The sequence below is a fragment of the Colossoma macropomum genome, unplaced genomic scaffold (genome assembly GCF_904425465.1).
Source record: "Colossoma macropomum unplaced genomic scaffold, Colossoma_macropomum, whole genome shotgun sequence".
Taxonomy (NCBI): Eukaryota; Metazoa; Chordata; class Actinopteri; order Characiformes; family Serrasalmidae; genus Colossoma; species Colossoma macropomum.
In genome coordinates this window covers 71025-96793 of record NW_023494977.1, presented here as the reverse complement: position 1 = coordinate 96793, position 25769 = coordinate 71025, and the positions used below count along the sequence as shown (strand labels likewise).

At 38.8% G+C, this 25769-nt stretch overlaps 1 pseudogene; it reads left to right on the top strand.

The window, feature by feature from the left end:
* Positions 1 to 4366: 4366 nt before the first annotated feature.
* Positions 4367 to 22545, top strand: LOC118800633 (annotated as a pseudogene).
* Positions 22546 to 25769: the final 3224 nt, after the last annotated feature.

The following is a 25769-nucleotide window of genomic DNA, read 5'->3' as shown; positions in this document are numbered from 1 at the left end:
TCTCACCTAGGATCAAGATTTTTTAACATAGCTTACTGTTTCTGAACACAACATTCTAAAAAAATAAAAAACTGACATTTTAATAATGATTTTACTGTGTCTGAACACACCTCACTTCCTTCTAAGAACTTATAGTCAGCTTGTAGATTTTACTCAACAGTGTCTGTGATGACTGATACAACAGACAGATCAACCACTTTACCCGATTTTCTCCCGAATTTAGTCGTCTCCAATTCCACCCGCTAGTTAGGACTCCCCCAATCACACGATGCTATCAGCGCTAGGAGGGTGAAGGCTAACTGTCACGCCTTGGGCGGATTCGGACTACGTTTCCCCGAAGGACAGAGGAAATCACGTGGATGAGCAACTTCTCTCGGACTCGGAGTCCAGAGCGGACTCCCTTGCCCATAATCCCTTGGATGATCACATGGCTTATGACAGTCGTTCACGCACCTGTCAGCGTTCGCAATCACCGGAGTATTAACGCCTGTGTTTTGAGTCATATGACTCTCTGAGGTTAGTATATCAGCCCGGGCTTTAGTTAGGGTCTTTGCGAGGTATTGCTTCTTCGGAACTTACTGAGCGGTTTTCTGATGTGTCTATGAGTGCTTGTTTTGACCCACGTTTGTTATCTTGACCTTGATTTTTGCCTACTCCTTTTGGTACCTCTGCTGATTGTGTTTGGATTTTTGTTTTGACCTTTTTGCCTGCATTTTTACTACGATTTCGACTTTCCCCTTGGTTTTTGTCTGCCCGGTGTTATGATCACTTCGGTGATCTTCTGCTGCCTTTTGGTTACGACCCATGCTTGTTTTTCGACCACGATTTTGTCACCTGATAATAAAACACTGTTTGCATTTTTCATCCGCGAGCGTCTGAATTCTGTTGCCACGTTACACTAACACAGGCTTCCTCCGAGACCTGTGAAGCCAACCACTGCTTCTTTTCGAGCTGCCGCTCACGCAACGTCACTGGACAGCCGAACGCGCTCGGAGGAAAGCGCCAACCGCCAGATCTGTTACGTCAGCCAACAGACGCCTGCGCTGACTAGCATCGCGCTGAGTGATGGGGGGAGAGGGGGGCCATCCTACCCACCCAGAGAGAGCGAGGCCAATTGTGCTCTCTCGGACTCCCGGCTACGGATGGCTGTAGCATCACCAGGGATCGATCTCCTGGTGATAGGGCCAACGCTTAGACGGTTGCGCCACTCGGGAGCCCCCCAGATCAACCACTTTATGAAGGCTTTCTGCTGAACTGTAGGTGCTGAGATGAGGACTCCGCCCATTGATGCTCTCAAGCCCTGCAGCCAAAGAGACTATTGCAGCAAGATGAAGGCATAGGCTCTTCTATGATACCTACATTTACAACAAAAGCACAGTTTTCTTCCAATATTCTGATGTTAACACTCTTTAAACTCTTTAAAGTTCAGCCTGTAATACAAAATTCACATTGGATTTGTAACAAGTGTTCTGAACAGTTTGTCACTTTATGAATAAATATCTGAACTGAAGTCGATCATTGCCTTACTGAAATGTTAACAATTTCCATCCTTCTTATTGCTTTCTGCATTAAAGAAGGCAAATTCATCTTTGTCATGAAGTCTATTGGAGTTCTAGTTCTTTTGAGCAATCTTAGAAAATAATGTGCATTGAGACTGAACAGATTGTAAAATAACTTAGTATCATAGTTTTATGCATTATTATTATTGTTGTTGTTGTTGTTGTTGTTATTAATTAATTAATTAATTACTTTATTTATAGGGTGAAAATATCACATTATTGTTTTTCACTATAATCAAAACTTATATAAAGTCATGCTGCTTCCCCTGATTAGTCTGTTATGCCTGATTGGATACAAAAAAATATTTTGAATTTATTTTGTTTATTTATTTATATAGGGGTGCGGGAAAAAATCGATTTTTAGATGCATCGGGATGCGGACATGAACGATTCTGAATCAATTCACAAATGTCAAAAATCGATTTTCAGAACGCAAAAGGCGGAACTTGGAAGTGCGGAAGTGCAGCGCCCGGACAGTCTGTGGTGGCACATAACAAAAACACTACTGGATGAGTGAGAAATCCGACCGGCTCACTCGGCATTAAAAGCCAGGTTAGATCACAACACAAGTGTTAACATTTTGTCCTTTCAACAAAAATCAAACCACATTAGGAGCCGCAACATTTAACGTCCAGTCTGTCTCAGTATGTGATAATGACCTAGTGTAGGCTAAACAATATAAACGAAAACGCAGATTTACTTCTCTCTACTTTAAGCTTTAGCTCAGCTATAGCCGCTTTCCTCCTATTTCCGCCAGAAAACTTTTCCTCAGAAGTAGATCAGTTTCTTGTAAAATGTCTCTCAACGACTGTTTTACGAGGCTGCAGTCGCTTCTTATTCTCCAGCTTCTTGTTCGAATTTTCCCGTTCCACCTTAAATTCTAACTGAGGCGCCGAATGAAAATGTGGCACCATTTAAGGTGGAACGGGAGAATTCAAAAGAGAAGCGACTTCATCTTCGCCACTTTTTAGTGTGTGACAGTCTCTCATGCAGATTTGTTGGACTGGACTGCAGACTGGACTAGACTAGAGTGGTGAACAGACCAGACTGGTGACACACTGATGACCAAGCTGTGGCCGTGCATGATTGTCTGCATGCACGTGAATAAGACTAGACTCCTGATGGTGCTGATTGACTGCTGATCGACCACGCTGTACCCATACTCTGTATGTGGAAATAAACTCCAGTCAATGCCGAAGCTCCGGTCTCCTGACTCTTCTTGCCGAATTTCTAACGATGTCCTGACATGTTGTGCAAATGACAAATAAACTAGAAACTTGAGCTCACACAGTGAGAAAATATAAGTGCTATATGGAAAAAAGAGATGCATCGATAATCGCATCGCAGCCCTCTGAATCGTAATCGAATCGAATCGTGAGGTGCTTAGAGATTCCCATGTAATGTAGATAGAAATGCAGATGCCTAATGCTGTAATTGATGTGAAGATGAAATGAAAGTGCCATGAAATAGTTCTAAATGTTTAATTTTATTTATTTATTTATTTATTTATTTATGTATGTATGTATGTATGTATGTTTGTATTTATTTCTGAGAGAACACTGAAGTCATATTAGGACATTAGCAGTGACCTCAGCTGATCAGTTCAGTGAAAATGCACTTCACTTCAAGCTCAATTTTACCACATTGACTGATTATTAATCCTCTGCTGCCACCTTGTGGAGAATAAAATACATTACAGTGACCACAACAAAGATTCTGTAAAAACTGAACTGCACTTATAAGTGTAGAAGTGATAAACTAAATGATTGTGATAAAAGGGTATTGAATTTTGATGAAAAATACATTATATTTATTAAATTATATTGTATATTTTGACATATTGTCGTGATTTTGTTATATTGTGCTTTCTGTATTACCAAATCATAGAAATGCAGAATATTTACTAATTCAGATCAGTACAATAAAAAATGTGAAATGCATTTGTTTACTTTAAACTACTCTGAGTGACACACTAATATGTTTTAAATCTGTATTTTAACTCAGAGCCATGTGTATGTGTGTGTGTGTATTTTAATGTTTGAATTTTATCTTTGTAATTTGTTCATCAGTGTGTGTGTGTATGTGTGTGTGTAAGTAATCAGTATGTGTGTGTGTAGTTTATTAGTGTGTGTGTCATTTACCAGTGCATGTATGTGTGTGAGCAGTTTATCTGTGTGTTCATTTGAGTAAGTAGATTATTTGTGTCTGTGTGTGTCTGTGAGTGAGCTGGATATTAGTGCGTGTGTGTGTGTGTGTGTGTGTGTGTGTGTGTGTGTGTGTGTGTGTGTGTGTGTGATGGTTATCAGTGTGTGGATCAGCTCTCTGCAGGTGCAGCATTAATGCTGTATTACACTGGAGTGTTTCCTCTCTCTGAAGTCAGTCTCCTGTATGTTGGTGTGTTTCTCACCACACTGCTGCGAGCGTCTCTCCTCACACACACACCTCTAGAGACGGAGGTGGAGTTCTGTTCATCAGTGCTGACGCTCTTTTGATAAATATGGAGAAAGAAAAAAATGCCTCCTCTGATTTGTCACTGAAAATGTTTGATGATTTCCTCTCCTCTTTCTAATAAGGTAATAGTGAGTGTGATTGGTGGCTGTGGGGAGCTCTCTCTGTCTCTCTCTCTCTCTCTCTCTCTCTCTCTCTCTCGCTCTCTCTCTCTCTCTCTCTCTCTCTCTCTCTCTCTCTCTCTCTCTCTCTCTCTCTCTCGCTCTCTCTCAGTTTCTTCAGTCTCTCTGGGGGAGTGGAGGTGAAGCTTGTTGTGCTGCTGAGTCGGGTTGAACGGACTGTGTGCAGGTCAGAGGGAGATGGACAGCTGTGTGGCTCTCATTCTTCTGTCCTCAATCTCACTCACCACAGCTGGTAAGTTCTCACTTTGTCAGTTCAGCATATAAATAAATTCACATACCTGGAATGAAAAGAACAGCATGTTTTTAGAAGAATGTTTTGTTTAATGTGGTGTGATTATTTGTTGTAATTGGTGACATAAATCATACAATTATTTTTAAAATTACCATATTGTAATAAAACCAATCATTTCACGATAACTCCAGTTTCAGTGAGTGGCTCCTGGTCTTTGTATTAAAATGTTACTAAAAAGTTTTAAGGATTTCAAAATTATTTTTATGATCATTTATTTATTAAAAACATTAAAGTCCTCTCTCTCTCTCTCTCTCTCTCTCTCTCTCTCTCTCTCTGCTGTATAGTCAGTGTGAGGTTGGTGGGTGGTGAGAGTCGCTGTGCTGGGAGAGTGGAGGTTAATGAGGGAGGACGTTGGAAAGGAGTGTGTAGTTATGAGTGGGATATGACTGATGCTGCAGTGGTGTGTAGAGAACTGGGCTGTATGAACGCTCTACGCACTGTGAGTTTTGGATCAGTATCAGGATCAGTGATGATGGGGTATTCAGATTGTCGTGGATCAGAGTCTTCACTGAATAACTGTTTTGTTAATACATTAATGACTTATTGTAGTACATCGGTTGCTGGAGTCGAATGTTCAGGTAAGTTGCGTTTTATATTAAAATGCATTTCAATATTCATGACTCTATGTTACTAGTTGACTTCAGGGGTTACTTTCAAAATTCTGTTTCAGATTACTGATGACCTTTTAAAAATATAATTGTAACCTAACCCAAAGGTTTACTATATTAAAGTAATGTAATCTGATTACCTTTCTTTACCTTTGGATTATGTGTTTTAAACAAATTTGTTTCGTTGAGTAAAGAAAAGAGGAAAAACATATTTCAACAAACCTTTTTAACAAAAATGTAACTTAACACACAAACTCAAAAACTGAACTCTTTTATGAAACAGAATAAGAGAATATAGATTATTTAAATATTGTGCATAATGATAATTTATACATAATAACATTTTGAATACATTATTCAAAACTGCTGGAGACAGAAATCATATAAGTGAAGCGAAACAAACTTAATACTATCAATTCACCTTTCAGACTGTTAGATTAAATCTCTCAGATTAAGGTTTTCAACAGTGTGATTTATAGCTGATCAAACTGTAGAATTTTATGGAGCAACAAGTGAGAATAAAGAGTTTAAGTCTGATCAGATCAGTCTAATACTGTAGAATCTGGTGTGGAAATCCAGAGTAAACACCTCAGTCAGATTATCTTCAGGAAAATGCTGCAGATCTCAGTTCAATCAATAAAAACACAACCTATTTTTTTTTTAATAACTTTAAAAATAGTTAAGTTGGAATAATCATGTTTTTATACAAGCGACACATACAAACAAACTACAAACACACACTTGAACTTTGCTTCAAGCACCTACCGTTCATGTACAATTCCACCGAAAATGACAATGCAATGTTACAGTTTACACCATGGGTGGGTTAACTATAACAGACAGTGGGTTAGTTGTAACAACTGGCAGTGGGACCGCCCCCTTTACCCCAAAACAAAAACCCTTTAAATCTACATGACTTATATGACATATTCATCATTAAAATAGTGAATTTCGGTGAAAGACGATGAGTTTGCTTTTGAATGTAATCTCTGTTTTTTTTTTTACGGTAACTGTAATGGATTAGTTACTTTTTGTATCCTGGTTACGGAACGACGTTACATGTATTCCGTCACGACCCAACCCTGGTTCACTTCATGATTTACTTAATGATTACTTGATCACAATAAGAGATCCATGGTGTTTAGCCTATTTTGATGTAGTGCTCATTATTCCTAAAGGTGATTAGACTCAATTCTGTAAAATGACTTAAAATGTTAACATCAAAACACTTTAACATGTAGCACATTTTCTCACATTAAAATATAAAGTATTAATGCTTTACGCTGATATTTATGATGTTTCTAAAATTCAAATAAATAGGTGACAAACCCAGACTTACTGATGGTCCTCATGAGTGTTCTGGAAGACTAGAAGTACCAAAAAGCAATAAATGGGCCACAGTATGTGATGCTGACTTTGACCAGCAGGATGCAGAGGTTGTGTGTCGAGAGCTGGGCTGTGGGCTTCCTGTGAAGGTGCTGGGAGCAGCTGCTTTTGGCAGAGGGGAGGGTCACGTGTGGTCAGAGGAGTTTCAGTGTAAAGGGAATGAAGCTGAGATTTACTCCTGTAAAAAAAAATCCACAAGCAAAAATATCTGCACCCATGACAACGACGTGGGACTAACATGTACTGGTTAAGTATCAGTAATTAATCTGTTATTAATAAAGACTGCATTCTAATCAGTTCAATATGTGTGAAATTGTATGAGCAGTGAGTATTTGTTCATCCTCAAGCTGGCAAATTGCTGCACGTCATTAAACTCTCAGCTCTGTGTTCAGGTCACACTCAGGCTCGGCTGGTGAACAGCTTGGGCTCCTGTTCTGGTCGAGTGGAGCTCCAGTACTTCAGTGAGTGGGGCACAGTGTGTGATGTAAGCTGGAATATGAGAGCTGCCAGTGTCCTCTGTGGTCAGCTGAATTGTGGGAGTGCTGTTGCTATGTTGGGGTCAGACTGGTTTGGGGAGGGGAGTGGCCAGATCTGGGCTGATGTGTTTGATTGTCAGGGGAACGAAACACACCTGTCAAAATGTCCCATTTCATCATGGAGTCGAACTGCATGCTCTCATAAACACGATGCTGGAGTCATCTGCAGTAGTGAGTGGCTCCTAATGTATTTCACAAAAACTCTGCTATTCTAAAAAAAGTGTTTGACTAAGTCTGTCGCATCTGTAGTCAAAAAGAAAATATGTACTTTATTGTATTGTTCCTCTTTAGATTCCTCTCTGGTGTTTCATGAGGGGCGAGTGCGGTTGTCTGGAGGGATGGAGTGTGAGGGGGAGGTGGAGGTGTACTTCAGGCAGGACTGGAGGAGAGTTCTGCTGGACTCCTGGAGTGAGTCTGAGGCCTCTGTGGTCTGCAGACAGCTGGGCTGTGGCTCTGTGATCAGCTTCTCCAGCTCCTCTCAATCCAGTCCTGATCACAGACAAATGTGCATGACGGGCTTCAGTTGTTCTGGGAGTGAAGCTCATCTGGGGAACTGCAGCAGTGCACAAGCAGTCAACTGCAGCTCCAGGGAACAGCTCTCAATCACCTGCTCTGGTAGAAATTACAGCAATTAAATAGTTAAAGTTGCTAAGTATCTTCCTCAAATAATTCTTACCAAAATATATTGTAATCTTTATTATTCATTTCACAGTCAGGATATTTATTTTCTTCATGTAGTAAAACAAAGAGTAATATGTTGTTCTCATCCTAAAACAGCTGTAACGTATGAATAACTTTAGGGTGAACCCCTGTGTGTGTGTGTGTGTGTGTGTGTGTGTGTGTGTGTGTAGGTAAGTTTAATCCAGCTCACAGCTCCATCAGGCTGGTTGGTTCTGGGGGAGACTGTGCAGGAAGGCTGGAGGTTTTCCACAGCGGCTCATGGGGGACAGTGAGTGATGACTTGTGGGATATTAAGGATGCACAGGTGGTCTGCAGACAGCTGCAGTGTGGAGTGGCCCTCAGTGCTCCGGTACCAGCCCAGTTTGGACGTGGAACTGGACCTATATGGCTGGTGCAGTGTGAGGGGAACGAGACGTCCCTGTGGAACTGCAGATTTCAGCTGTGTGGAGAGGATGATTGTGAACACAGGGAGGATGTAGGAGTCGTGTGCTCAGGTAAAATGTGCTAAATGCTGTTGCACTTGAAATTGTTAGCCAGCTGTAGCTGACAGATCCTTCAAAGTTACACAGTCTTTGAAAATGTTAGAAGGATACATTCACCACATTTCAAACTACTCAAATGCAAACTGGGAGACAGTTTGCACAAAAGACATTAATGGTAAAACGCTAATTTTCTAAAGTAGCATAATTTAATTGTAGGTAATTCTAGAAGTAATACTACATAGCAATGTATTGATTTAAAGCAAAGTAATTATTTTCCCATCAGAGTTTAAAGAGATCAGACTCACTGAGGGCTGTGAGGGGAATCTGGAAGTGTTCTACAATGGAACCTGGGGTAATGTGTGTGAAAATGGAATAGATGGAGAAACAGCAAGTTTGATCTGTCAGGAACTGAACTGTGGAAGATCTGGCAGTGAGAATCAAGGCAAAGCAAGAGTGGAATCGACTCCTAACTGGTTGGATGATCTGAAATGTAGGAAACATGACTCCACTCTGTGGCAGTGTCCATCTTCACCCTGGGGAAATTATAAGTGCAATGAGGTGGCTCAAATTACCTGTTTAGGTAAGGAGCTTGTGGAGGTTTTCTATGTTGACATGAACAGAGTATGTAAAAATGTTTTGCTCTGAAGTGACAAAATGCATAATCAAAACTGGTTTATATAAAAAGTTCCATGTAAATAAATTATTTTGACATATTCATAGAAAAGGAAAATCATCTTGTGCAGCGAAGTCATCTGAAATGCTCCTCATCATCTCCCCATCAGAGACAGTGCTCAAGTAAGGACTCTTTCAAATAAATTAATAAAAATATATATATATATATATATATATATATATATATATATATATATATATATATATATATATATATATATATATATGTGTGTATACATGTATGTGTATCACTGCTGTCGGAGCAAAATCATTTGAAAATGCCTCTTGCCCTTTACATTGTGTGTAAATTTCTTGATAAATAGACCAAAAGAAATGGCCCAAAAATACTTGGAAAAAGTCTGGTTCCATTGACTTACATTAAAAGTAAAGTAGGTTCTCCTGTAAATTATCATTTTGAAGATACAAGGTTTTGTTCCGACAACAGATATATATATATATATATATATATATATAAAGTGGTGTGAAAAAGTGTTTGCCCCCTTCCTGATTCTTTATTCTTTTGCATGTTTGTCACACCTAAATGTTTCAGATCACCAAACAAATTTAAATATTAGACAAAGATAACACAAGTAAACACAAAATGCAGTTTATAAATGAAGATCTTTATTATTAAGGGAAAAAGAAATCCAAACCTACAGGGCACTGAGTGAAAAAGTGATTGCCCCTAAACCTAATAACTGGTTGGGCCACCCTTAGCAGCAGCAACTGTAATCAAGCATTTGCGATAACTGGCAATGAGTCTTTTACAGCACTATGGAGGAATTTAGGCCCACTCATCTTTGCAGAATTGTTGTAATTTAGCCACATTGGAGGGTTTCCGAGCATGAACCGCCTTTTTAAGGTCATGCCACAGCATCTCAATCAGATTCAGGTCAAGACTTTGACTAGGCCACTCCAAAGTCTTACTTTTGTTTTTCTTAAGCCATTCAGAGGTGGACTTGCTGGTGTGTTTTGGATCAATGTGCTGCTGCAGAACTGAAGTGCACTTCAGCTTGAAGTCACGAACAGATGGCCGGGCATTCTCCTTCAGGATTTTTTGGTTGACAGCAGAATTCATGGTTCCATTTACCACAGCAAGTCTTGCAGGTCCTGAAGCAGCAAAACAGACCCAGATCATCACACTACCACCACCATATTTTACTGTTGGCTTGATGTTCCTTTTCTGAAATGCTGTGTTACTTCTACACCAGATGTAATGGGACATACACCTTCCAAAAACTTCAACTTTTGTCTCTTCAGTCCACAGAGTATTCTCCCAAAGGTCTTGGGGATCATCAAGATGTTTTCTGGCAAAACTGAGACGAGCCTTTATTTTCTTTTTGCTCAGCAGTGGTTTTCGTCTTGGAACTCTGCCATGCAGGCCATTTTTGCCCAGTCTCTTTCTTATGCTGGAGTCATGAACACTGACCTTAACTGGGGCAAGTGAGGCCTGCAGTTCTTTGGATGTTGTTGTAGGGTCTTTTGTGACCTCTTGGATGAGTCGTCGCTGCGCTCTTGGGGTAATTTTGGTCAGCCGGCCACTCCTGGGACGGTTCACCCCTGTTCCATGTTTTCGCCATTTGTGGATAATTGCTCTCACTGTGGTTCGCTGGAGTTCCAAAGCTTTAGAAATGGCTTTATAACCTTTTCCAGACTGATAGATCTCAATTACTTTGTTTCTCATTTGTTTCTGAATTTCTTTGGATTGCAGCATGATGTCTAGCTTTTGAGGACCTTTTGGTCTACTTCACTTTGTCAGGCAGGTCCTATTTAAGTGATTTCTTGATTGAGAACAGGTGTGGCAGTAATCAGGCCTGGGTGTGGCTAGGGAAATTGAACTCAGCTTTCCAAAGATGTGATAAACCACAGTTAATTTATGTTTTAATGGGTGGGGGCAATCACATTTTCACTCAGGGCCCTGTAGGTTTGGATTTCTTTTTCCCTTAATAATAAAGACCTTCATTTATAAACTGCATTTTGTGTTTACTTGTGTTATCTTTGTCTAATATTTAAATTTGTTTGGTGATCTGAAACATTTAAGTGTGACAAACATGCAAAAGAATAAGGAATCAGGAAGGGGGCAAACACTTTTTCACACCACTGTGTATATATATATATATATATATGGGCTTTGTAGTATTATGTTCTACACAGATGAAAATCTTTATTGTACCTCATAGTTGTCTTGAAGTTTTCTGAGACTGTCCTGCACAATCAGAGTTTCTGTATCTCCTCATGTGTGATGTGTGTGATGTAGATCATCTGCCTCTCAGGCTGAAGGGAGGGAAGGGAAGCTGCTCTGGGAGGCTGGAGGTGTATCATAACTCTAAGTGGGGCTCCGTTTGTTATAATCTGTGGGACATCAGGGATGCTCAGGTGGTCTGCAGGCAGATGGGCTGTGGGCCGGCGCTGAGTGCTGATAGGAGTGCTGTCTTTGGTGCTGGTGAAGGGCCTATCTGGCTGAACAGAGTGAAGTGTAGAGGGAATGAGATTCACCTGTGGGACTGTCCTCATTCCCTGAAGGACCACACTGACTGCTCCCACAGGCAGGACGTTGGAGTCACCTGTAAAGGTCAGTGGAGTCTCTTAGACTTTGGAGTTTCTGACTCCAATCAAGACAGTTTTACTTGCCCATCAAAACATATGCATGGCTGCTTTGAAAGACTGCATTGATGCAGATATCATCTAATGCTAGTCTGTCATATGCAGTTCTTATAAAGTCTGATACAGAATTGTAAGTTTACATGACTTCACTTTAGTGTTTTTGTGCTTTGTTGGTTAACTTTGTCTATTACTTCTGTATTTACAGATATATCAGTGCCTTCTACTACTACACCCATAACAACAACCATCACCTTCACCACTACAGGTACTATTTTTATCTCTTCATTTTTTTAAATGTTTCTGAATAAACTGTTCAGTGCCCTACAGAGTTTCTGTTCTGTATTTTTATTTGCAGTTGGTCAGACACGGAAGAGAACAATAACTCCTCCACAAACTCATCCGGCAGCTGTTCCGCCCATCTATCCAGTGTCCCTCCTGGTTCTAGGAGCAGTGGTCTTCCTGGCCTTAGTGCTTCTGGTTGTGCTGTTTTACCAGAACAGAGTGCTCAGGAGAGGTAGAGAGATTCAGAGATCATCTACAATCCACTTTCTGTACATTCTCAAAACATCATTAGTCCTTCAGTCTGTCATCAGTCTTCTCTTCTACTGAACTGGCTCCATGTTTCTCTCTGTCTTCCTCACAGTGCTCTCTAAGAGGAGGCGTAAGACTCTGACTGAGGCAGTCTATGAGGAGATTGACCGCAGATACATCACTAAAAGAAATGACTCAACTCGAAGGGGTGAGTGATACATGGAGTGTTTTACATGCGGATTATTGTGTTAAATTAAAATATATTTACATTAGAGATTATAAATTATACTGCAATGCATGCTGTCTTGTGCAGTCATTAAAGCAATATTTAATATTCCCAAATGAATTGTGCCTTTAATATAGATTTCTCAGTGTATTAATAATAAGAGTAAATCAGTTAAATGAGAGTTTAGTGTATATTAGGTGAAATGTGCAGTTAGATTAGTTCTACATGTAGTGTAGTGTGTTAATTCTGCTGATAAGCATCTATCAGGCAGCTGAAGTTAAACTGAGTAATTCCTGTAAAACTTACATTTTTGGACATACAGACAAACCACACAGCTGCAGGTGTGCGTCTGTGCATGTGTGTGTGTGAGAGAGAGAGAGAGAGAGAGAGAGAGAGAGTGTGGGGGGCGATCATGTGATCATCACTGTGTGTTCATGTTTATGTGTGTGTGTGTGTGTGTGTGTGTGTGTGTGTGTGTGTGTGTGTGTCTGTGTGTGTGTTTGTGCATGTGTGTGTGTTTGTGCATGTGTGTGTGTGTGTGTGTGTCTGTGTGTGTGTGTGTGCATGTGTGTGTGTGTGTGTGTGTGTTTGTGCATGTGTGTGTGTGTGTGTGTCTGTCATTGAGTTATTGAATGAATGAGGCCATGAATCAGTAAATGAATTAATAAATTAATGACAAGTGAATAAACAAATGAATGAGCTAGTGACTGAGTGACCAAGTGAGTGACAAAGTGAGCTAGTGATAGAGCAAGCTGAGTGACCGAATGAGTGACCACGTGGCCAAGGGAGTGAGTAGAATAGGTGAGTGATTTATTTAGTGACCAAGTGAGTAAACTAATGAGTTAGTTTAGATGACTGATGGAGTAAGAGAACAAGTGACCAAGCGATGGCCAATTGAGTGACCAAGTGACTGAGTGAACAAGTGAGTGATGGAGTGCATTATGAGTGAGTTACCATGTGCATTGAGTAAACAAGTAATAGAATGATTGACTGAGTGAGCAGCCAAATGAATGAGTGACCAAGTGAATGATCAAGTGTGTGAACAATTGACCAATATCCAGAGTTAGTGACCAATTGATGGAGTGACCAAATGAGTGATCAAGTGATAGAATGAGCAGTTGAGTGACCAAGTAGCTAAGTGAGTGACTGGGTGACCGAGCAATCAAGTGATTAGTGAGTGACCAAATGAGCGTCCAAGTAAGTTAATGTGACCAAGTGACCAAGTGAGTGAGTGAATGACCAAATAAAAAATCAAATAAGTGACCCTGAGAGTGACTGAGAGACCAGTTGAGTGACTAAGTGACCGACTAAGTGACTAACTATATGAGTGATCAAGCGAGTGACCATGTGACCAAGTGAGTGACCAAAGGAGTTGGAGTGTTCAAATGACCAAGTGGGTGTATGAGTGACCAAATGAGTGACTGGGTGAGTAATAAAATGACCAAGTGACCGAGTGACCGAGTGACCAAGTGACCGAATGACCAAGTGAGTGACCAAGTGACCAAGTCAGTAAGAAAGTGAATGACCAACATGATGAGTCAGTGAGTGACCGAGCAAGTAAGTGATTAGTGAGTGACCAAATGAGCGTCCAAGTAAGTTAATGTGACCAAGTGACCAAGTGAGTGAGTGAATGACCAAATAAATAATCAAATAAGTGATCCTGAGAGTGATTGAGAGACCAATTACGTGACTAATTGACCGACTAAGTGACTAACTATTTGAGTGATCAAGCGAGTGACCATGTGACCAAGTGTGTGACCAAAGGAGTTGGAATGACCAAATGACCAAGTGGGTGTATGAGTGACCAAATGAGTGACTGGGTGAGTAATAAAATGACCAAGTGACCAAGTGACCGAATGACCAAGTGACCAAGTCAGTAAGAAAGTGAATGACCAACATGATGAGTGACTGAGTGAGTGACCAAATGAGTCAGTTATTCAGTGAGTGAGTAAATGAGTCAGTCAGAGATTCAGTGAGTGAGCCATATGTGAGAATTCAAGTTAGTGAATGAGGGAATGAGTGAGTGAAAAAGTGAATAAGCATGTGTGTGAACAAGTGTGTGACTGAATGAGTGAATCAGTAAGTAAGCAAATGAGCAAACGAGTCAGTCAATAAGTGTGTGGAATAGTTAAATGAAACTTTATTCCAAGATTTTTTCTTATCTATCTCCACGGCTGCATTAAATACACTGACAGATTTGATAAAATATGTTGATCCAGTCAAACCAGAACAAACAAAATTAAGGAAAGTATTAAGGATAGTAAAGGAAGCTTATTTCAACTTTTCAGATGCTGTCTCTCTCTGAGTTAGTTAGTCAGTCAGTCAGAGTTATCAGTGAGTGAGTGAGTGAGTGAATGAGTGAGTGAGTGAGTGAGTGAGTAAGTGAGTGAGCCAGTGTTTGTGTTATTGAGCAGTAGTGTGCTGTACTTGTGCCAAGTGCGAGCGGTGCTGTTATTAATCTCTGTAACACAGTCTCATACTGGACTCAGCTGCCTCGCCCTTTTCTTGTGGAGAACCTTCAGTCTGCTAAACTGTGATCGTGAGTTACAAGCCAAATCCATGAGGTGCAAATGCAAGAACACATGACAAATAGCTTTAGAGCACAAATTTGAAGCAATAAGCATATCAACCTAGAGATAACCAGCACTGGACCAACTGAACTCTATCACAACCAGCCTGTTCAAAAACACAATCAGTGCAGCATTCAACAAATAACAATAAATAAATAAATATCTCCAAAAATAAGATAATGGCAGTAAAAATGGAATGACCATATATACAACATTTAGCCTCAGAGCTGTAAGATCATAACCAGAATAATGAAAATACATCCAGCAGTAATAAATTTACCAGACTGGTAATGTGAAAATATTGTAGTATATAATTATTAAACTCCTTTGAGGATCCTGACCACAGCTGGTCTTTGTCCTATTTTAACATGACTTTAATTGTGTAAGTTGAATAGAATTTAATTACACGAGTTGCTCTTCTGTTTTGTTTTACAAATATCAGTAATGCACGAGCATAAGGGTCACTGAATGTGTGCTTTCGAGCACAATGTCCAGCCCTATTTACTAATGACTTTCCAGAAGATCTAAATGCAGATGTCACCTTAGTCACTGTTCCTATTGGAACATTAGCCAGTGAGCAGTCTTTGTGACTGAAGCTGCCTTCAGTGCCCCAAAAATGAACTATCAGGGCCATCTTGATCCAAAATCGAGGTTAACTGGGCCTGCTCAGCATTTATTTACATACCATAGAGTGTGGTAGGATCATTGCCTAATTGTATCATGCAGCACAGTTGTCTGGAAATATCTACACTCAGTTTGTTTCTCCACTCATTTATTCATTTTTTCCATTAATTTGTCACCTGATTTTACTTCACAGTGATCCACAGCACTCAGAGGATTGTTGGTGGTTCTGCATTCTGAACATGTTTGATGACTGTTCTGCTCTCCTCTAACAGGAAGTATCATCTCTGAAGAACAGCATTCAGGATATGAGGATGTGGATGAGGAGCTTTTCTCAGGTAAGAGGACCAGAACATGTGTGTGTCCATCCAATGAGAAATGTTAAAATTAAGGTTTAGATATAAGAAATTTAACCACTACATTTATGTTTCATAAGCCACAGTTCCACAGAATTATTTACCATAATTCCAATATCCCTTTTACAAACCCACACCAGGTTCACACCAGTAAGAAATACACAAATCAACAATAAACAAAACCAGCATGGTCAGTTTCCTGCTCAAACACACCTACTAAACCTCACAATTGACAGATGATTTGAATCAGGTGTGTTTGAGCAGAGAAATATGCAAACTGTGCTGGATGCTGACCCTCCAGGACTGGACCTGAAGATCTCTGGTATGAAGTCACTCTATCAGACTCTCTTTCCAGAGGCTTTATGTGGCTTTAGTAACATTTTCTGCTCTTTTCTGTTTCAAAGTGAAATTCAATTTACTGTTTTATTTATTTATTTTTTTCAATTGATTACACAGAGTTGTCAGTCTCAGCCAGCTGATTGTGAAGAATGTATGAAGTGTTGTGGTGGTTTTAGTGCATTTTGGATGTGAGATGATCTGAGCTGTATGATAGTAAAGAGCTGTGTGAAGAGTTTTGAGAAACTCTTGACTTTTGAGAAGTCAGTATTGAGAAATGCATGTAAAAAATAATTTTAATCCCATTATGTAGCTCATAAATGACTCAACTGAAATGTAATGTTCTGAAATTATTACAGTTATATGATTGATGAAATAATTAATTATAAGATTGTAATATTCTATAATAATCTACTTTAATTAATATTTTACCTTATGTTATTTTAAACTGAGTTAAAATTAATAATGTCTGAGAGCGCCCTCTACTGTCTGGACTGATATTATTTCCTGTAACCAGCCCAGTTCACAATGATCTACAGCACTCAGAGGATTGTGGGTGGTTCTGCATTCTGAATGTGTTTGATGACTGTTCTGCTCTCCTTTAACAGGAAGCATCCTCTCTGAAGAACAGCATTCAGGATATGAGGATGTGGATGAGGAGCTTCTCTCAGGTAAGAAGACCAGAACATGTGTGTGTTAAAGTTTAAGTCAAGTTTATTTTAGTCATGTTTGTTTAATGCCAAGAACATTTTGGCCCAGAGTAAATCTAATATTTGATACACAGCACCTGAAGTGAGGAGTAACCAGTTACATTCACTCAGTTAAATTTACACAGTTACATGAGCTCATGTACATTTTTAGAGACCTTTTACCCACTGTTTTTAAATGATAATAGTTTTAGTTCTACCCCTTTATACATCTACAGTATTCATCTACATTATTTATGAGGAAAGTAACTTTGACTCAATTACAATGTAGACATTTTTTATAGTACCATTTTTTGCTCTTTGCCATTTCAGATTGAAATTCTCTTTATCAGTGAATCTAGTTTGTTTCTCTGATTAAAGATTTGATTCATTTCTAGATCAGAAGTGTCTGTTGGAAATGATTCTCTCCATAATCATATCACTTTACTCCATAATTATAAAGGAATCACACACTGAAATTGTTACGTTAAAGCATCTCTGAATGTGGATTTTATTTTGAAATGTAATTAATAATGATACACTTTGCTCCTATTGCAGCAAAGTCTCTGACTGGAGTGAAGGCAGAATATTATGATGATGTCACCACCAGTGGTCTGATATGTGAGTTCCTTTATTAATTAATCATCTGATTTTGTCTTTACATTAAACCACAATGTAAAAATAGAATTGTACTGTTTGGAAAGTCAGTCTGCTTTTATTTGATTTAGATGAAACAAAAGAGGACACAGCAGAGAGCTATGATGATGTCATCACTGCTGAACAGATCTCTGATAGTGTAGCAGGTGAGTTTCTGTTTTCGAGTTTTGTTTTTCAAATTAAGCAGGGATTAAAAAGCATAACAAATGCTATGAAATTAGAATGATCTAATATTCTGTATCCAGGCCGTAACTAGGATCAAAATTTCAGTGAGGTCCATTTTGCAGAAATGTGACTACATCTCATACAGAATAAACTAAAATTAGTAAAATGAGTATTTTACCAGCCGTAAGTTTCTTCTTTAGCTTTTTTTTTTTTGTAACCAAATCATTGCTCCATTTTTACCCATCTATAACTCTTATGCACCTTTTCCTTTCATTTGCTCCTTCCCCATCCCTCCATTTTTCTACCTGCTACTTCTTTTCCATAAACTGATTTGCCTCCAGTTATCCTGTTTCAGTTTATTTAATTAATCATGTAACTACAATCCCATTTCCAAAAAAGTTAGAAAGCTGTGCAGAATATAAATAAAAATAGAATACAATGACGTAAACCATCCCTCTGGGTCGCGGTGGGGCGCTGGAGCCCATCCCAGCTGCCATCGGGCGGAAGGCAGGACACACCCCGGACAGGTCGCCAGTCCATCGCAGGGCAGACAAACAGACATATACATCCACACCCACACTCACACCTAGGGGCAATTTAGCATGTCCAATTGGCCTGACTGCATGTTTTTGGACTGTGGGAGGAAACCGAAGTACCCGGAGGGAACCCACGCAGACACGGGGAGAACAGGCAAACTCCACGTAAACCATGTACAATGAAAATCATTTAAACATATCAAATGTTGAAACTGAGAAATTTTATTTTTTTTTTGTATTTTATTTTAGTGTTTGGGAACTGAAGAGACCAACTGCTATAGTTTTGAAAGTGAAATGAAAGTGAAAGGATTTCAGCTGCTCAACAGTTCAGGGTCTCTTTTGTCGTACTTTTCATTTCATAATGTGCTGAATGTTTTCAGTGGTGACAGATCCGGATTGCAGGCAGGCCAGTTTAGAACCTGGACTCTTTTTAATACGTGCAGAATGAGGTTTGACATTGTCTTGCGAAAATATTCAAGACCTTCCCTGAAAAAGACATTGTCTGGATGGCAGCATATGTTGCCAAAACATGTATATTATCATTTAGCATTAATGGTGCCTTCACAGATGTGCACATTACCCATGCCATGTGCACTAATGCTCCCCTATACCATCATGAATACTGGCTTTTGAACTGTGCACTGATAACAAGCTGACTGGTCTTTAGCCCGGAGGACACAGTGTCCATGATTTCCAAAAAGAATTTCAAATGTTGATTAATCAGACCACAGAACACTTTGCCACTTCCCATCAGTCCATTTTAAATGAGCCCAGAGAAGGCGGCAGCATTCCTGGATCCTGTTTATATATGGTTTCTTTGCGTTTCAGAGTTTTACCTGCATTTGTGGATGCAGTGATGAACTGTGTTCACATACAGTGGTTTTCAGAAGTGTTTCTAAGCCCATGCAATGATTTCCACTACAGAATCATATCTGTTTTTAATGCAGTGCTGCCTGAGGGCCCAAAGATCTTGTCCAGCAAATACAGGTTTTTGGCCTTGTCCCTTACATACAGAGATTTCTCCAGATTCTTTGAATCTTTTAATGGTATTATGTACCGTAGATGATGAAAAGCAAAAGTTCTTCGCTATTTTATGTTGAAAAAACTTTGTTCTTGAATTGTTGCACTATTTGTTGCCTCTCTGAGATGTTTTTTTTTTATACCTAATCATGTTACTGACCTGTTGTCAATCACCCCCCAGGTGGTTTTTTAGCATTACACAACTTTACCAGCCTTTTGTTGCCCCGTCCCAACTTTTTTGGAACGTGTTGTTGGCATCAAATTCAAAATGGGCATATATTTTTCAAAAACAATATTTCTCAGTTTCAACTTTTAATTTGCTGTCTTTGTACTATTTTCAATGAAATATAGGGTTTAAATGATTTGTACATCATTGCATTTTGTTTTTATTTACATTTTGCACAGCATCCCAATGTTTTTGGAAATATGTTTATTTATATGGTAATTTCGAAAGATTAGCTGAAAATATGTGTTGAAAGCTGCACTCAATGAAGTGAGTGTAGTGAGTAGTTTCAAATTGATTTTATTTCATTTATCTCTCTCTCTCTCTCTCTCTCTCTCTCTCTCTCTCTCTCTCTCTCTCTCCTGCATCTCTGTATTCACTGATTACTGTAAAAGCACACATTAAACATACATCATAAAAGGCTGTCTGTACCAAACCCCAGCTAACAGGAAAGGCAGCTACTCATACAGTTAATGAGACAAAATACAGTCTAATGTACCATCTGATTTCTTAATTAAGTTAGCTACATGATACTATACCATCACTATGTTGGTTACCAGTGAACTTCTAATGCCAGTTGTAGTATGTTATGTTTGGGTAACAAAATAAAGCTTTAATTTCTCATCTGATCACTAACATTGCTGACTATGGAGGCTGTAGCCTGAACTGAGCAGCTACTGGAGCTAGACTAAAGCTCACTGATTTAGCCAGCAACATTACGAGCAATCAAAACAAAAAAAATAAATATAGGGTTTGCAACTGTACAATCTTAATGTGTCAATTGCGCTGATAAGCTAGCTAGCTACATTTTTACCATAGCAATGTTATTTGTAAGCCTATAGCATGTGTGCTACATAAATGAACATCTCAATATGTCAAAGTTACTCTGGGACTCAGGGTAGCTTGGCGTCTCCTACAGAGATAAACAGATTGGGCAGTTAAGTCTGTGGCCTAGCCACAGCTGTTCTGAGGTCAGCTGAGAATCAGTCATGTTGCTTTTTTCCACACTTAATCTAATAAAACCCTTCAGAATCTTCAGAGGACCTCTGTGTCCTAATGCTAGTTATGAACATTATGGCCACTGGTAACGTACTGAAGTAATTGTGGATTGCAGTGGTTGCTAAGCTGTGATTGGAGGGTTGGGGAAAATAAGGCAGAGCTGGGCAGATTTTGATTGGCCATAATACAGTAACAGTACAATACACTCACAGGAAACAAATAAATTTTCATTATCATGAAAAATGCGGCATAATAAATATTCCATCCTCATTTGGGTTGGTCTGTAATACTGTGGCTGCACCCCTGAGTAGAATACCTCATTAAAATAAGGGAGCTGTTTCAACATTTAATCTCATGAATGGAGGAAAATGAAAAAAATCCTTCTAAACTACTGAAGTCCGGACCTTGGTGTCCTCACAGCTAGTTACGGTCATGGTCTGTATTTGTAGTGACTTTTTCAGTAATATGTGGAGCTTCACTGTCCCTTACGGCAGTGGTCCACACATAAGTGCAGGAGGGTATTTTAATGCCCACAACATCTGCTCATCATACCTGCAAAATCTGACCCAAGTTAATGAATTTATTTTTATTAAATTACATTTTGTAAAAAGAAATATTTTCTATATTTTATAATATGTAACAATGCAGCATCATAAAATCCTATATTCACTGATTATCTCTGAAACACCTGACAAATACATCTGTATAAAATATGATTTCATATCCTTTAAATGTCTCTGTGTTTTGGTGTAGAGGACGTAGCAGAGAATTATGATGATGTCATCACTGCTGATCAGAGCTCAGCTGTTGTAACAGGTTTGACTTGTAATGTAACAATACTGTAATCTCAAACATGAACACAGTCACTGATGATACTGATGCTGATTTAATGACATTTATCTCTACATTTTGACAGAAGACATGACAGATAACTATGATGATGCTGTTACTGCTGGACCAAACTCCAACATTATGACAGGTAGGTTTTTCTTAAAATTGGCAAACCATTTAAAGCTGAAATATGAACAGTTAAAACATCAGTTTTGTTTCTTATTTTTATAATTTATCTTCTCATGTTGGTGTAGTGGACACAACAGAGAACTATGATGATGTCATCACTGCAGGACAGGACATAGGAGAGGTAAAAGGTGAGTGTCTACATTCCACATGAATATTAATGAGAAGGATGAAGAAAGTGATTTAAGTACACAAGAAGTCTCGTGAAATCATGTTTGCATATCTATGGTGTATGGTAAATAAACAGCATCCTCATTATTTTGATGTAGAGCAGAAAGCTGCCCTTTTTCTAACAAGTACCATCTTTATTCACTCTTTAAAGAAGTGCAGAAATATTTATTCAGGTAACTAATTTAGAATTTGTATTTACTTTCACACTCTGAGCAGAAGTGGACTGGCCATTGACAGGAGTGCAGTTGTGCAGATGTGTAGAAGCCCTCTATATCTGTCTAAGTGTATTCTAAGAGTGATGGGACAATGCAGATGATTGACACTTAAATTTGGTTGTGTTTTTGTTGGTTGTATCTTTTATTCAAGGACACAGAATAGACCTATAGAGCTGTAGGTTCTGGAGTGTCCACAGTTTGGTGATTTGTCTACTGAAACACACTGACTAAACTTCGTCAATAACAGATGAGCTGAATCCGCTGTGTTTAATAACTAAACTGCATAACAAAGAAATCTGGACACTTGCCACCCAGGAGCAGAGTTCAAGAGCTCTGGACTAAAGACTAACGTGGAAGGGAAGCAGACTGAACTAAACTCGTTCAGTATTCACTGGCAGCTCTGTAGCATACTTAGCATTCTAAGCATCTTAGCAATGTAGTGGTGTTTAAAAATGATTGAAAATAAACCTTTAAAGAACAACTTGGTCAGACTTGGAGTCAACCTGTTAAATAGACTTGCATAGTGCTCTATTTTCTGCTCTTCTTTTCTGTTCACTTTTAGACATTTTTGGAATATATTCACTATAAGAAAGATGTGGGTTTTTTGTTATTATCTTAAAGAGTTGAATGCTCTTCTTGTTTTACAGACTATGATGATGTAGAGGAGGAGCCTCAGACAGAGATGAATCATGCGACCAAGAGCACACAGCCAGTGTCTTTCTCAAGGATATTTCATTTGAACCTCTTCAAACGCAAAAAACCTTAAGATTTTATCATAAATCATGACCCCCACACAGTTAAACACCCCCCCAACCCCCCCAATTTACATGTTTTTTTTGTTTTTTTTTTACTTTTTCAATGAGTTCTACCAACCTTAGTCAGCTAGAAACAATTACTGATACATCTCATTAATTCATCTAAATGTTTAGGATCTTACTTTGATCTGTTTATTCTATTTTTTTTATCTTCATGTAAACATTCTGTATCTGATGTGATAAAGGTAGAGAATTAAAAGGTTTTAGAAGAAATTATTCATTTGTTGCCAAAAACATTCTTTTTAAGTACAGTTTAACAAAATTGATTATTTTGGGTTGAAGTTCTGAAATTAAAGGGAAATTATTTTCATTGTAAATGACGTATGACAACTTTCTATTTTCAGTGTTGGCATTTAAAATCAGGCAGCACCTCATAACTGTTTATAGAGCAGTTATAAAGCACTGATCACCCACTGAATACTGTGCTACACTGTGAAAAATGCATTCACTGGGTTTTTCTCAACTCAAATAAATACTCTGAATGAAACACTGCAAAGCAAGCTTTTAATTTAGTTGAATAAACACAATATTTTACATAAATTCAAACCTCAAAAACCTGGTCCCACTTTTTATAGTGTGTATTGTAAGACAGATTTCAGACCTTCTCTCGTGTGTTATTTGCAAACCTATAATGATTATGTGATTATTATGCTCATCATTTGAGATTAAATCCACACAGGCATAATAATGACTGCATGTTCTCTATCTGGAATTTCTTATGATTTAAGTGTGAAATGTACTGAATCTATTACTGTGGTGTGAGAGATAATTCTGTACTCATCTCTTCTCTGTGCTGATCATTATACATTTTAAAGTGTAAAGATACAGATTTTTAAGACGCACATCTCACCCTCATACTCACACCTAATCAGCTCTACCACACACTTCCTCATGCACACCTAACAAGTTCTCCCATAAACACCCTCACACACCACTAATCAGCTCTTCCACTCATTCTCACACACACCATCACGTCTACCAAACATACCTTCACACACAAACACCTCTACCAAAAAAAAAAAAAACTCTACTACACACCTAAACAACTCTGACGCACACACACCCTAATTAGAGCCTCAGATCAAATTTTGTCCGGATAAGAGATAATCTGCAATGTTTTTCAAAATTAAATATCTTTTTTAATATTGTGAATATATGAAATGTATTTTAATGTGGTCTCATTTTAGGGTCTGATGTTTAATGCTGATGTTCTTTCATAATTTTTGCACTCATGTTTATTGAATAAAAACATCTATAAAGTTTGGAGATTGGTTGCAGTTCCACCTAATTTCCTGAGTGCTGTTGAGCTGTTGATTATACTTCTGGAAACTCCAGCACACTGTTGTCATGTCATAATTGTAACAGACTCTAAGGTTGGATCCTCTTCACAATTTGTGATTCAATGTCTATGTTGTCATTACTGTTGCCATATTTCACACACACATTTTCTAATCCGCTTATCCTTCTGGGTCTCGGGGGAGCTGGAACATATCCCAGCAGTCATTGGGCAGAAGGCAGGATACACCCTGGACAGGTCGCCAGTCCATCACAGGGCAGATAGACAGACATATACATTCACATCTTTTGCACCTATGGGCAATTTAGAATATGACTGCACATCTTTGGCCTGTGGGAGGAAACCAGAGCACCCAAAGGATACTCATGCAGACACGGGGGGAATATGCAAACTCCACACAGAAAGGACCCTGGTCACCCAGCTGGGAATTGAATCCAGGACCTTCTTGCTGGGAGGCAACAGCGCTACCTAATCTAATAGCCCAGGACAGACTTGTACGCGCCAAGGATATTGGTTCAAACTAGGTCCAATCTGTTTACTCCACCAGCCCCCAATTCAACAAGCTGGTATAATTTAGATCACATTTATGGAACTAGGATCAAAACTTTGGAATTGCGATTCTAATTCTGGAATTCAGAGCACAATTTTGGAAGATCTCAAAAATGGAAAAAAGATCCATTTTTGGATAAAGATCCCAGTTTTGGAATTCAGAATATCACACTACTGGAACCAAGACTGCTTTTCTGGAATGCAGATTACAGTTTTGGAAAAAGGATCATCATTTTAAAAATAATAAGGAATTTTTAGAAATAAGCTCACTGATATTTTAGGTTATAGTTCTCTGGGTTCTAAAACCCAGAGAACCCTAAAACCCATCCTTACGGTATCAGCAGCAAACCTTTGAGTTTGACCCCAAAGGTCAAGCCTTACACATCTGATTGATGCTTTTTTTTTATTTGTCTGAATGCATTTCAATTACATCTTGGAGATGTAGAATTAGTATTTGAAATTTGGAATGATGGAAATGCATATTCTAATGCAAATAAAGGCATATAGGGCATTGTTTGGCTTGTTCTGCCTGTGTGCTCCATTGCCTCAATGTCTGGTTCAAGTATGTCCAGTTTTGTGGTCCTAGGGTGTTATTTTTAAGGCTCCCTGAATTGTAACTTTTCTCTTTTCAAAGCCTAACAGTCTAAAATCATTTGATTAAAAGGGCCTGTTAAAATAAAGCAACAATATAGCTTGGACAAAGTTGGCATGCTCCATCGCCAGGAGATTCATCGCATGTACCTGATTTTTAGATATTAATTAATTAATTAATTAATTAATTTCTTGGAAATTGTGCCAGTGCTTTTCAATGACAAGTCAGAGAGTTAGATTTATTTTTTGGAATTTCCATCATTAAAAGAAGGCAATTCATATTCTCAACTAAAAAAGTGACTCAGTCCACTGGTTTGGCCTGTTCCATCTGAGTGCTCTGTCTCCTTAAAGTCTCCTCTGTCGCCTGTAGGTCTAGTTACAGTATGCCTGTTTGAGGCTCTTAGTGGCCACCGTTTTGTAAAAGGCAACAACATTTAATTTGGGCCTTTCATATTTAAGGCTTTTGGGCATAAAAACACATATCGAAAATGTCATATAAAGCCGATTGGCTCCACTACTCTGCACACTACATCACCTCAGGGCCTAGTTAACAAATGCCTAGTTTGGGTGCCCCCAGAGGCCATGGCTGACTAAGCGGGCCCCAGTAATACTGTGCTGTGCAGTGTTGTACAGACTTCTGCATCATACTGTACCAGCATGGGTAAAAGTAGTATGCTTTTTTCCAAGGCTTATTTCTGAACCAAGTAAAGACACCTGGTCACTTGTGACAGGAAGCTT